This window comes from Rhincodon typus, chromosome 16 (genome assembly GCF_021869965.1).
Source record: "Rhincodon typus isolate 14 chromosome 16, sRhiTyp1.1, whole genome shotgun sequence".
NCBI classification, from domain to species: domain Eukaryota; kingdom Metazoa; phylum Chordata; class Chondrichthyes; order Orectolobiformes; family Rhincodontidae; genus Rhincodon; species Rhincodon typus.
In genome coordinates this window covers 30913622-30926663 of record NC_063347.1, presented here as the reverse complement: position 1 = coordinate 30926663, position 13042 = coordinate 30913622, and the positions used below count along the sequence as shown (strand labels likewise).

The following is a 13042-nucleotide window of genomic DNA, read 5'->3' as shown; positions in this document are numbered from 1 at the left end:
TTTGTTCTTTCAAAGAACAGGAATATGAACAGCCAGAAAATTGACAAAATTCTGAAATCGCTGGCATTAATATACAATAACATTTCTCCTCTCAGTTTGTGGACAGGAAGATCAGAACACTTTTATTTATTATGTTACATGATGACTAATGATATTTGCATTCACACCAAGTAACATACAGCATTGTAATTCTATCACGAGAATAAAAGCAAAATATTGCAAATGCTGAAAATCTGAAATAAAGACAATAAATGTTGAAATAAACTCAGCACGTCTGTCATCTACAGAGAGAAAGTGTTAATGTTTTGAATCAAATATGACTTCTTAAGAACCTTATGCTTCAAAGACTTGAAACATTAACTCTCCACAGGTCCTGCTAGAACTATTGAGTTTTTCTTATATTTTCTGTTTTAATTCTGAAGCAGTTTTGAGGTGCTGGAAAAGCTGAAAATGGTTCACAGCAGCATTGTTTCCAACATAGATCTCCTGTAAAATCACTAACAAAAGCATAATGTTTGCATTGAACTATGAATGCTGAATGTGTAAGAGATGATTCTTCCCAGCAGAGAAACCTAAAACTAAGGACATTTTTCAGTTTTCTCTCCATTTCTCTGCCTCAGCTAGAAAGATATATGATGTCTCTCCATTATCATATTTATTATCAATGCCATACAATATGGTACCATCTCACTTTTATTTATTTACCCAAATCCCCGAAGGCAAGTGATCACCTCCATATTTGCTGGGTTAAAGGTGATGAATCCACAACTTAGTCTGTGGACAGGGCAGTCTTCAGTAATATGCAACATTGTGTGTGTGTGTGTGTCTTTCTCCACAAGTGAACAAGGGGTTTATACTGAGGCCCTAGCAGTGCACATTGAGTGTACAGGAGTCCTGGCTTGCCCTCAATCTGTTCAACAAAGACCACTCTCATTGGGGTAATTCAAAACCTGCCTTCTGACAAATGGCCAGTCATCTGCTAGTCATTGCACTTGGATAGAACACGATTTGGAAGTTTCTGTTGTGAATAGTATCATAAATATAGCACGTTCAGCCATATTCCACAAGCTCAGCAAGAGCCTCAAATTCAAGGTGCTTTATTGCTATAAATTTGTTGTCAATTATGTCTCATTGCAATGCTAGTGTAAGCTGTATGTGACAATTCAACAATCCATGTAATAAGTCAGGGATTTTCACCAAGTAGCAGTTAAGGAATGGCAACACACATCCAACTTTGAATACACTACGACTTGGTGGAAAATTCAGAGATAATGGTATTTCAATGCACCTGCTGTCTTCTTACTCGAGGTGGTAAAATGACTGTTGCACAATCCATACGATAGCATACTACAGCAACAGTGAAAGGAATGGGTCTTTATAGGCTCATCAATGAGGTTCCGGTGCACTGACTGCTTTTTCTTAGATGGTGTTGAGCTTCTCCAGTAATGTTGCAATCAGATCTATTCAAGCAGGTGAAGAGTAATCCATCAATTTCTGGTTTGTGCCTTTATTGTGATTAAGAGGTTTTGAGGAATCAGGAGGTGAACCATTCATTGCACAATATCTAGCAGCTGCGCAGTTCTAATAATCACAGTATTTATTTGTGTGGCTCCATTCAGTTTCCATGAGAATCCACTAAACTAAACAACCCTATAATTAAAATGTCAGAATTCTCATGAATAGCTTTCATGATTGACTTTCATGAGATCAGGAAAGTTTGTTTTATCTATTCTCACCATCTTTATGATGCGCGTCTGTAGAAACCTCACTCGACTCCTTGCATCTAGACATTTCAAATTGTCCTTACGATTGGAAGATATTTAAAGTCTGAACAGAAAGACCTTTAAGAAGTACTGTACTAACTTCTGGGTGTCCCTGTGAGTTTCAGTCTGTTTGTTATTAAAATGATTATAACATTCCAAAGGAGTTGTACCAGGATGCACAATGTTTCCACTGATCTTATGACAAAACTCCATAATCAGCCCTATCTTTTCCTGATTTGGAGGGTTTAAAAAATCTGAAAAACTCTTAAGTGTCAGTATTGATGATGTAATTTCATATAATCTTGAAAATTAAAGTAACCAAGACTTTGTGCCAAATTTCAAGTTTCATAAGTACTAATGTTGGTAGATTGAGGTTACCACTTGTATTTCTTTTATCATGCACCTAATATTCTTAAGTAAACTTATCTTCTGAATTAGTAAAGGTAGTATTATTTCTCAGAAGTAAGTTAAAAAATTGTGAATATGTATGGTTGATGCAAATGAAAGTAATTAATGCTATTATGCACCAAGTCAAATGTGGGTGTCATTGGCTTATAAAATCATTTTACTTGAATTATTTTGTGTTTACTTCTGTAGGGTGTATATGTATATTGACCCAGGGCTTACATGTGTTGCAATGTTTGAGTTGATTTGTTAGAACAATGATGAAAGGAATAATACCCAAAGCTATGTACAGGAGGATGCAACTCATGAATCGATTACTCACATTGCTCTCATCAGAACCATTTTAACTATTTAACAAACAAAAGTTTTTAAAAATCTGCATTGTCTAATTCCTCTGCCCTATGTAAGTTTTCCCATACAGTAGAGGGAGGCAGGAATCCTGCTCTCAATTAACTACTAGGTGACACACCACAGAGGCCCTGAAGGAATTTGTCTTCAGCTTTTTTCTGTTGCCACTTCAATAACGCCCATTCCATGCACTTCCATCACCTAATGACATGGCTGAGTTTGGCAATTCAAATTTAGGGATCGTTAAATATCTTTTTATTGATTGCTGTCAATAAATTATTGCATTTCTTCAGGTTGTTCAATTGGTTAAAAAAATTCCTGTCAAAACTAACCTGAAATTATCTAAATTTCACCTGGTCTTGAAGGATCCTATGATTTGCACACCTCACTTGTAATGTACATACCATATGGCTCATGCATTTGCCATCTTGCAGCATTCAGAACACTGTTGCTAATGTGGGTTTTGTCCATGTTGGGGAGTTCTTTGAGTAAATTCTGCACTTAGAGCACATCCAAGAACCACACTTTAATAAATTCTTTCAGATATATTACTAGCTGTGTTTATTTAGAGTTTGTAGGAAAATACAGATAGATCCAAAGCATTAGAGGTAGTAGGAACTGCAGATGCTGGAGAATCTGAGATAACAAGATGTAGAGCTGGATGAACACAGCAGGCCAAGCAGCATCAGAGGAGCAGGAAGGCTGACGTTTCGAGCCTAGACCCTGCATTTCAGAAGAAGGGTCTAGGCCTGAAACGTCAGCCTTCCTGCTCGTTTGATGCTGTTTGGCCTGCTGTGTTCATCCAGCTCTACACCTTGTTATCTCAGATCCAAAGCATTTACAAGTTCATCAATGGTTTTGTATGGATAGCCATATGTGAAAATAGCATGGAAACTGCATCAGGCAGAACAAGGGAATTTTGAGTAGTTGGCATCCATACTTCCTTGGAAGCAAACTACACCTAAAATAGATTAATGCACTTCCACTAAAAACCCCTAAGGTAGGTGAACTGTGTATGTCAAGATGGACTGTCATTTAGTTTGCCTGGATCCTTTCATTAATCTCTTTGGAAACATAGAAACATAGAATGAGGAGGCCATTCATCACGATCATGGCTGATCGTCCAACTCAATAGCCTGTAACTGCTTTCTCCCCATAACCTTTGACCCCATAGGGCGGCACAGTGGCTTAGTGGTTAGCACTGCTGCCTCCTCCACCTTCAGGCGACTGTTTGTGTGCAGTTTGCACATTCTCCCCGTGTCTGCGTGGGTTTCCTCTGGGTGCTCCGGTTTCCTCCCACAGTCCAAAGATGTGCCAGTGACGTGGATTAGCCATACTACATTGCCCGTAGTGTCCAGGGATGTGTAAATTAGGTGGAATAGACATGGGAAATGCAGGGTTACAGGGAAAAGGTAGGAGGATGGGTCTGGGTGGGATGCTCTTTGGAAGGGCAGTGTGGACTTGTTGGGCCAAATGGCCTGTTTCCACACTGTAGGGATTCTATGAATAGCTCCAAGTGCTAAATCTAGCTGCCTCTTGAATACATTCAATGTTTTGGCATCAACTACTTCCTGTGGTAATGAATTCCACAGGCTCACCACTCTTTGGGTGAAGGAATGTCTCATCATCTCTGTCCTCCATATCTCATTTTCTTGAATTTTGATGACATTCTAAGTGAAAATTGCTGTCCTTTGAAGGTACCCAAGGATTTTTGGTTTTCAGTGCTTCCCTCTTAATTTTCTCAGTTTTGTTGTCAAATGTGGAAACTGAAAAATGTAAAACCATCTAAATTTGTAAATGTCAAGATTCTTAACTAGGTCTGACGGGGCAGTTCTTGATGCTGATCATGGGTGGCTGATGACTGCAGAAAATGGCAAACCTCATGATTTAATTCTCTTGAATTTATCATAATATTGGCTGTGCCATTTATGCAAAAAATAGACGAGAATTTACCTCCACAGTCAAGACAAAGCAAGAAAGCAAGCCTATCTCAAATCAAATTTTAACACGAGAAGCTTTCTTAATTCCTTTTTGCTTCTCTGAGATCATCCTGTATTGCCACAATCTTGCTTTACAGACAGATTTGATTCTTGAATCTGCACTTTCAATGACTCCTGTTTCTTATTATAAGTAAACATAGCCTCCACCCATGCTTTAGTAACGTCCCATGGGAGGATGAGTGATAGCATAACAATGTAGTTAAATTTGGGAAAACGTCCTGAATCATCTCCAGATCCAAATAAGGAGGATATTAAAGTTACTATCCAACATATCTCCATAACACCGTCAATAAACTCTGCGCCATCAATACCGCATGTTAATAAAGTGCCTCCAATAGAGGAGACCACTCCGGTACACAAGCATGGGAGAAATGAGAGAAATATATAGGTCCCAGGAAGTGAGGGCACAAAGCTGTAGTGATAAATTCAAACAAGTGGCCAAAAGCTTATTTAAAGCAAAATTAGTTCTGAGAAGTTTTAAAGTTGGAGGAAGAAGTGGCAAAGTGCAGAGGTTTGGGGCTACAGTTGCAGTGTTCCAAGGTAAAGGGAAGGCAACTCCAGACTCAGAGGAGCACAGAATGAGAGCTTGGACAGGGAGTTGCACAAAATCAAGCTGCGGGGAAAGTTCATCGCAGAAATAATAAACAAACAATATGCCAAAAATCACAAAACTCTTTACATCTGGGTAAGGAGTTACTGTGACATTATGGATTTCAATAGCTGACCTATCAAATTCAAATTCAAATTCCATTTCATTCTACTGCATTTTAGTTACACCACCGCCTTACAGTTTAACAAATACACACTGGCTTCAGCAATATATTTTCACTTCCCGAAACTATCTGGAGGAGGAAGGAAGCGGCCAATTTGGTAAATCTGAATGAAATCAGCCTCTGCTCCAGCTCTCTTCACTTGTTGCCATTGATCAACATTGCACATGGCTCAGGTCAATCTGAGCGGTGCCCCGCCCACCGAGCCCCCTGAATGGACAGCTAACTGATTGGACTTTGCCAGGGGAAAGTTGTCAGACGCTAAATTAGCATTCATTGCTAATCGTGTATTCACAGATGTGACCTACCTTTTCCCGTGTTATTCACTGACTAAAAAGTTTCTGAGTTATTTTGTTCTGTTTCACTTGTTTCAAATGAAGCAACAAGGTCCTGCACATATTGGTGAAACATCTAAACGATGCAAAATTATTCTGAGGTGAATTCCGGGCCACTGAATTTAAATGGTCGGCACTTATTTCATCAGGTAATTTGTCTTATTGGATCTTGAGTACAGTATCTATCTGGGAGCTGCTAGCCATGTATAGACAAGCGGCTGTGCAGTAAACACTTACAGTCAGCGTCTGTTCATTCAACTGCTAAAAGAAATGTTAAAAATTTTACTTCAGTTTTGTTTAGATGAACTCTACCTTTCACGCCTGTGCTAACGTTTTCTGTCAAATTTAGCCTCCGCGTTATTCTCCGAAATAACCTCCCACATTAGATTTTATCAAGTACAAATTTGGTACGGAACCTGATTTCAACATCCTTTAAAGTGATGAGTTTTAGATATTTTTTAACAGCCCTCTGAAAAATAAACCTTACCTTCCACTAGGGCTTTTGTTAATTATTTTAAATCTAAGGGTTTTTTTTACTGTTTTTATGTTTTACTGTCTCACTTTCCTCAAGATAGGACAAATAGCGCAAACCTATAGAAATCCTTAGTTATTTTGAATACCTTGGTGAGGACTCCCCTTGACTTTCTTTTGCTATAAGGAAAACTCTCCAAATCTCTCATGTCTCTTCATATAAGAATGTCCTCACCCCTGGTAACATACTTGGTACTGTTCTTAAATGTGGTCTTCAGAATTATATGCATGCAGTACATCAACTAAGGCCTAACCAGAGACCTGTAAAAGGCTAGAATATCTTCCTTGTTTTTGTAGTCAGTGTCTCTATCAATAAAGTCACCCACCTCATATGATTTCTGAACAGCCTTATCAATCTGCCTTTTCTCCTTTTAAAGTTTTGAGTATGTGGGTCTCCTCTCTTGCTTCCATTCAAATTTAGAAATAGCACCAAGAGTAGGCCATTTGGCCTTTTCACCTCTGTCATTCAACAGTGTCATGATCTCAGCTGAAAGTTCTGAACTAGTCAGACTCCAAAATGAAATCTGGTTTGGAAGGTCACATGTTTGATTTTTGCAGTCATTCAACACAGTTAATCACTAAGACATTCATATCAGGCTGCAAATATTCTTTAACAATGGAATGTAAGTCTTTTACACAAGAGGAAAAATAAAAATAACACTTTTATACAAGATAGCTAAAAGATCTTAATACAAACATCAGAACAAAGATTCAACTGGTTTCCCAACACCATCCATGAGAAACTCAATCCCAGAGAAACGTCGGTCCATTCTCAACTTTTAAAATCTTCTCTTGTCTGATTTTCTCCAGTCTCTCTTTCTTGAACTTTAGAGGCAATTTTAAGATTCACTGCTGATTCTGAAGACTTAAACTTGCCTGGTTCTTAAAAATTGATGATTTCTATCCAAGTCCTCCTGGCTTGGAAGCACCACTGATCAGAAACCAGTTCTACTGAGCTGACTTGTTCACCTGAGCTGAACCAAAAAAATTAATTTGCCTACTTGGAGAAAATCTGTTCTCTTCTGTACTGAACTCAGTTCTTCTGAACTAACACCTTGAACATTCTGAAGTGAAAACTAAGCTAATTGCCTTAATGTGTTTACTTTATCTGTCATAAGCCCAACAGTATAAACATTTTTATCCATTGACACTACAGGGAATCTCCCATGCATGCTAGCTAGTACAGTCATATGCTTTCATGGAATTGATATATTTGGACCACTGTTCCACATTGACACTGACCTTTCAAAACAAAACTTTCTAGAACAGATCCATCTGCTTTAATTTTGAAATTCAAATTTTAAAAAAAATTGGTGTACCTTTAATCACAACAGAATAATGGCAGATCTTCTAGCTTGTTTCTGCTTGGACATCCTCAAATTCTTTCATTTCTTTAGTATCCACCAATCTATTGACCTCTGTCTTGAGTGGGTTCTGTGACTGAGCATTTGTAGCTCCACGGGGTAGAAAATTCCAAAGATTTATAATGAATTGAATGAAGAAGTTTTGTTTTGTTCACAGTTTTGAGTGGCTGAACTCTCTTATTTTGAGATACTGTTCTTGATTCACTAGCCAGAGGAAACATTTCCTTAGCATTTACTATGTCAAACAATTTATTACAACTTGGGTTGTACTGCCTCATCATAGTTTCTCTTGATGAGTATCATTCCACAATTAACCATATGAAATTCCATTTGCTACATTTTGATCCATTTTACGAATCTATGGCTTCCTGAAATCTTACTGGTATGCTTTCAAACCTTAGCAGAAAATAGTGTTATTTGCAAACCTTAAAACTGTTCTCCTATACGTCCCAGTCATTTACGTATAGATTACGTATTTGTGACACCGACTTTCTGTATTTACGTGTCCAGAAAAAATATTGGTCTTAATACTAACTTTATGACCCCATGGCGTATGTCACTCCATCAAAAAAAACTATTCACTATTACTGCTGCATACTATCACTTAATTAATTTGTACCCAAGTTACCAACCTTAATACCCATGTCCTTCTATTTTTGAATAATTCTGTTGTGCAGCTGTTTTTCAAATGCTTTTTTGAAATCAATGTATACATCTCCTGCATGTCCATAATGATCCCTGTCATACTTTATCAATGAACTCCAATCAGATTAGTCAAATGTGACTTACTGTTAATAAATCCGTTGTTGGCTGCTCATAAGTAACTTATGCATTTCCAAATGAAATTCAATTAGCTACACACTAGTTTTCATCAGCAATCTAGAATGCTTCTTATCTGGACCAGGTACTTACTTAATTTGAGTGCCAACCAGTTTTCATCTTTCCATTGTACATTTTTTACGTCACCCAATACCTCTAATCCTTACACTATACTACAGTGTTAACTTCATTCTCTTCTGTGAAGAGAGAAGCAAAGTACTTAGTAAGCACCTCTACTATGCCCCTAATCGCATAAAGATCTTTTTTGAAGAGTCAGTCTTGGTTCAATTGACAGCATGTTTCCCTTCTGAACCAAGGTTTATTGGTTCAAGGCTTGAGTGCAAAAATCAAGGCAGTCACTTCAATGTAGTATTGATCTCAGAACACTTCACTGGAGGTGTTATCTTTGAGATAAGATATTTAAACAGAGTCACCATCTGCATGGATGTAAAAACATTATTCAAAGAAGAGCAGTGAATTTATCCCTAGTTCCCTAGTCAATGTTTGTCTCTCAAACACCACCTCAAAAAAAACACATTATCTGGTCATGATCATATTGCTGTTTGTGGAAGTTCATTGAGTGCAAATTGGCTGCCAAGTTTTCTATGTTACAACAGAGACTACACTTCAAACACGTTGCATTGGCTGAAAAACACTCAATATTCAATAGGCATGACCAATGCCATTATAGACGGAAGTATTTATTTTTATTCCAAATCAGCCCCACCATTCCTTAAAATATGCTACTTATATGATTGTAAGGATGGATGGGTTCCTTTTTTCTAACCTTTCACTTTATTCACTTTTTGCACTTTATCTTTTCTCACTATGTATTCTATCTGGTTTTCGATTGCATCTCGTGAGTAATTTTTGAGAGAGAAAATTTGCTGCCTTTTCCTATTGCTTCAGTGATATCTGTTGGCTGCACCACTTCAGAGTCACATTATGCTTATTGCAGAGTAAAAGTGGGTAGAACATAGAACATTACAGCGCAGTACAGGCCCTTCGGCCCTCGATGTTGCGCCGACCTGTGAAACCAATCTGAAGCCCATCTAACCTAAACTATTCCATTATCATCCATATGTTTATCCAATGACCATTTAAATGCCCTTAAAGTGGGCGAGTCTACTATTTTTTGCAGGCAGGGCATTCCATGCCCTTACTACTCTCTGAGTAAAGAACCTACCTCTGACATCTGTCCTATATCTATCACCCCTCAATTTAAAGCTATGTCCCCTCATGCTAGCCATCACCATCCGAGGAAAAAGGCTCCCACTGTCCACCCTATCTAATCCTCTGATCATCTTGTATGTCTCTATCAAGTCACCTCTTAACCTTCTTCTCTCTAACGAAAACAGCCTCAAGACCCTCAGCCTTTCCTCATAAGACCTTCCCTCCATACCAGGCAACATCCTGGTAAATCTCCTCTGCACCCTTTCCAATGCTTCCACATCCTTCCTATAATGCGGTGAACAGAACTGTACGCAATACTCCAAGTGCGGCCGCACCAGAGTTTTGTACAGCTGCAACATGACCTCATGGCTCCGAAACTCAATCCCTCTACCAGTAAAACCTAACATACTGTACGCCTTCTTAACAACGCTATCAACCTCGGTGGCAACTTTCAGTGATCTATGCACATGGACACCGAGATCTTTCTGCTCATCCACACTACCAAGAGTCTTACCATTAGCCCAGTACTCTGTATTCCTGTTACTCCTTCCAAAGTGAATCACCTCACACTTTTCCACATTAAACTCCATTTGCCACCTCTCAGCCCAGCTCTGCAGCTTATCTATGTCCCTCTGTAACCTGCAACATCCTTCCGCACTATCCACAACTCCACCAACTTTGGTGTCATCCGCAAATTTACTAACCCATCCTTCTACGCCTTCATCCAGGTCATTTATAAAAATGACAAACAGGAGTGGCCCCAAAACAGGTATGGGATGATTAGGAAGTCCAACAAGCAAACGTGTGGTGTTTGTCAGCAATATCCCCATTAATGCAAGCAAAAACATTTTCTCTTTTTGTTTTGATCAGAACAGAACAGCCAATATTTTGGCTTAAAGTATATTAACTTTTTGTTCATTCATGGGCTGTGAGCATTGGTGGCTGGGCTAGCATTTGTTGTTCATCCATAATTAAGAAGGTGGGAGTGAGCTACAGCCTTGAACTGATGCAGTTCATTTGGTGCACCCACAATGATATTAGGGATGCTATTCCAACATTTTGACCCATTGATAGTGAAGGATTGGCAATATATTTCCAAGTCAGGATGGTGCATGGCTTGCAGATGGCAGTGTTTCTGTGTATCTGCTGCCCTTTATCCTTGTAGATCATAGTGGTGATGGGTTTGGAAGATGCTATTAACAAGCCTTAGTAAATTTCTGCCATACATCTTTTAGATAGCACATGTTGCTGCAATTGAACATCAATGATGGAGAAAGTGAATGTTTGTGAATGTGATGCCAGTGAAGCTGGCTGCTTTGTTCTGGATGGGTCAAGCTTTTTGTGTTGTTGGAGCTGCATTCATCCAGATCAGTGGTAAGCATTCATTCACACTCATGACTGGTGCCTTGTAGGTGGTGGACAGGCTTTGGAGAGTCAGGAAGTGAGTTCCTCACTACAGCATTCCTAGTCTCTGATCTGGTTTTGTAGTCACAGTATTTATATGACTAGTCCAGTTCGGTTTATGGTCAATTGTAACTTCCAAGATGCTGATAGTGAGTGATATAGTGATAGTGATGCCATCGAATGTCAGGGCGTAATGTTTGACCATCTCAAACAAGAGATAATCTTTGCCTGACACTTGTATGGTCTGATTATTACTTGCTACTTGTCAGTCCAAACCTGGATATTGGTCAGGTCTTGCTGCGTTTGGATCTGGACTGCTTCAATATCTGAAGGCTTGCGAATGATACTGAACATTGTGCAGTCTTTAGTGAACATCTCCATTTATGGAAGGTAGGTCATTGAAGCAGCTGAAGATGGTTAGACCTAGGTACTACCCTGAGGAATTCCTGCAGAGATGTCATGGAACTGAGATGACTGACTTCCAACAAGCACAATCACTTCCTTTGTGCCAGGTAAGACTCCAACCAGAGAAGAGTTTTTCCTTGATTCCAATTAACTTAATTTTACTAGGGCTTTCGATGCCATACTTGGCCAAATGTGGCTTCTTGCCTCACCTCTGGAATTCAGCTGTTTTGAACCAAACTGTAATGAAGTCAGTTGCTAAATGGTCTTGCCAGAACCCAGACCAAGGGTCAGTAAGCAGATTATTGGTAAGCAAGTGCTGCTTGATAACACTGACGACCCCTTTGATCAATTTACTAATGATCAAGCATAGACTGGGGCATTAATGGCCAAGTTTGATTTGTCCTTTTTTTTTTGTGTACACGATGTACCTGGGCAGTTTTCCACATTTTCATGCAGATGCCAGTGTTGTGTCTCGACTGGAATGGTTTAACTAGGGTGCAGCAAGTTCTGGAGCACAAGGCTACAGTAATATTGCCAGAATGTTGTCGGAGCCTGTAGCTTTTGTAGTTTCCTGTGTGTTTAGCTATTTCTTGATACCACGTGAATCGTAATGCTAGTGATCTCCAGAGGAGGCCAAGATAAATCAACACACCACATCCCTGTCTGAAGATTGTGGTAAATGCTTCAGCCTTATCATGGAGTTGTGAAATTGCTTAGCCTATCTCTTGCTGCTTATGCTGTTTAGGACAAAGACAGTCCTGTGTTGTAGCTTCACTGGGTTGACATTTCATCTTTAGGTATGCCTGGCATGCCTTCCTGCGCTCTTCATTGCACCATCCTGGCTTGATGGTAACGGTAGAATACTAGGCCATGAGGTTGCAGATTTTGTTCAAATATGAATCTGCTGCTATAAACAAGCTCCTTAGACCAGAATAGTACAAGCTCAATGAATTTCCATTAGTAAAACAGCCCGTGAAGTATTACCAAGTATTGACCAAATACAACATGTTGCAAAAAGCAGATGCTTGAGTGTACAATTTCCATAATAATTGAACAAAGACAAATAGGATAAAAGGATGGCTGTGTTAAGTGCATTTAAATTCTGAGAAAGGATGCTCTTGCTCTCGAGGGGGGTTTACCAGGCTGATTCCGAGGATGGCGGGTCTGACATATGAGGAGAGATTGACTAGGTTAGGATTGTTTTCACTGAAGTTCAGACAAATGAGGGGGGATCTCATAGACACTTATAAAATTCTAACATGACTGGACATGGTAAATGCAGGGAGGATGTTCCCGATGGTAGGTGTGTCAAGAACCAGGGGTCACAGTCTGAGGATTTGGGGTAGACCATTTAGAATGGAGATGAGGAGGCATTTCTCCACCCAAAGACTGGTGAGCCTGTGGAATTCATTACCACAGGAAGTAATTGATGCCAAAACAGTGAATGTATTCAAGAGGCAGCTAGATTTCCCACTTGGGGCAAATGGAATCAAAGGTTATGGGGAGAAAGCAGGATTAGGCTATTGAGTTGGACAATCAGCCATGATTGTGATGAACGGTGGTACAGGCTCAAAGGGCTGAATGGCCTCCTTCTACTCCTATTTTCTATGTTTCTATGTAAATTCTTAAAATTGTATTGATAAAGCCCAGTTCTAATGGATTGCATCTATGTATGTTAAAATAATCTGGGGAAGAAACAGCATAGGCATTACTGCTCATTTAAAA

At 39.2% G+C, this 13042-nt stretch overlaps 1 protein-coding gene across 2 annotated transcripts in view; it reads left to right on the top strand.

Moving 5' to 3' along the window:
• LOC109916433 (protein FAM107B-like) overlaps positions 1-13042 on the top strand; it is a 179834-nt gene that overhangs the window by 95789 nt on the left and 71003 nt on the right. The window contains exon 1 of one of the 2 annotated variants that reach the window (XM_020516150.2): positions 5583-5770. The exons of the other annotated variant lie outside the window; for it this stretch is intronic. The gene's annotated coding sequence lies outside the window, so the exon portion shown is untranslated. Of the gene's footprint in view, positions 1-5582; positions 5771-13042 lie in introns of those variants that run through there. 2 annotated transcript variants of the gene reach the window in all.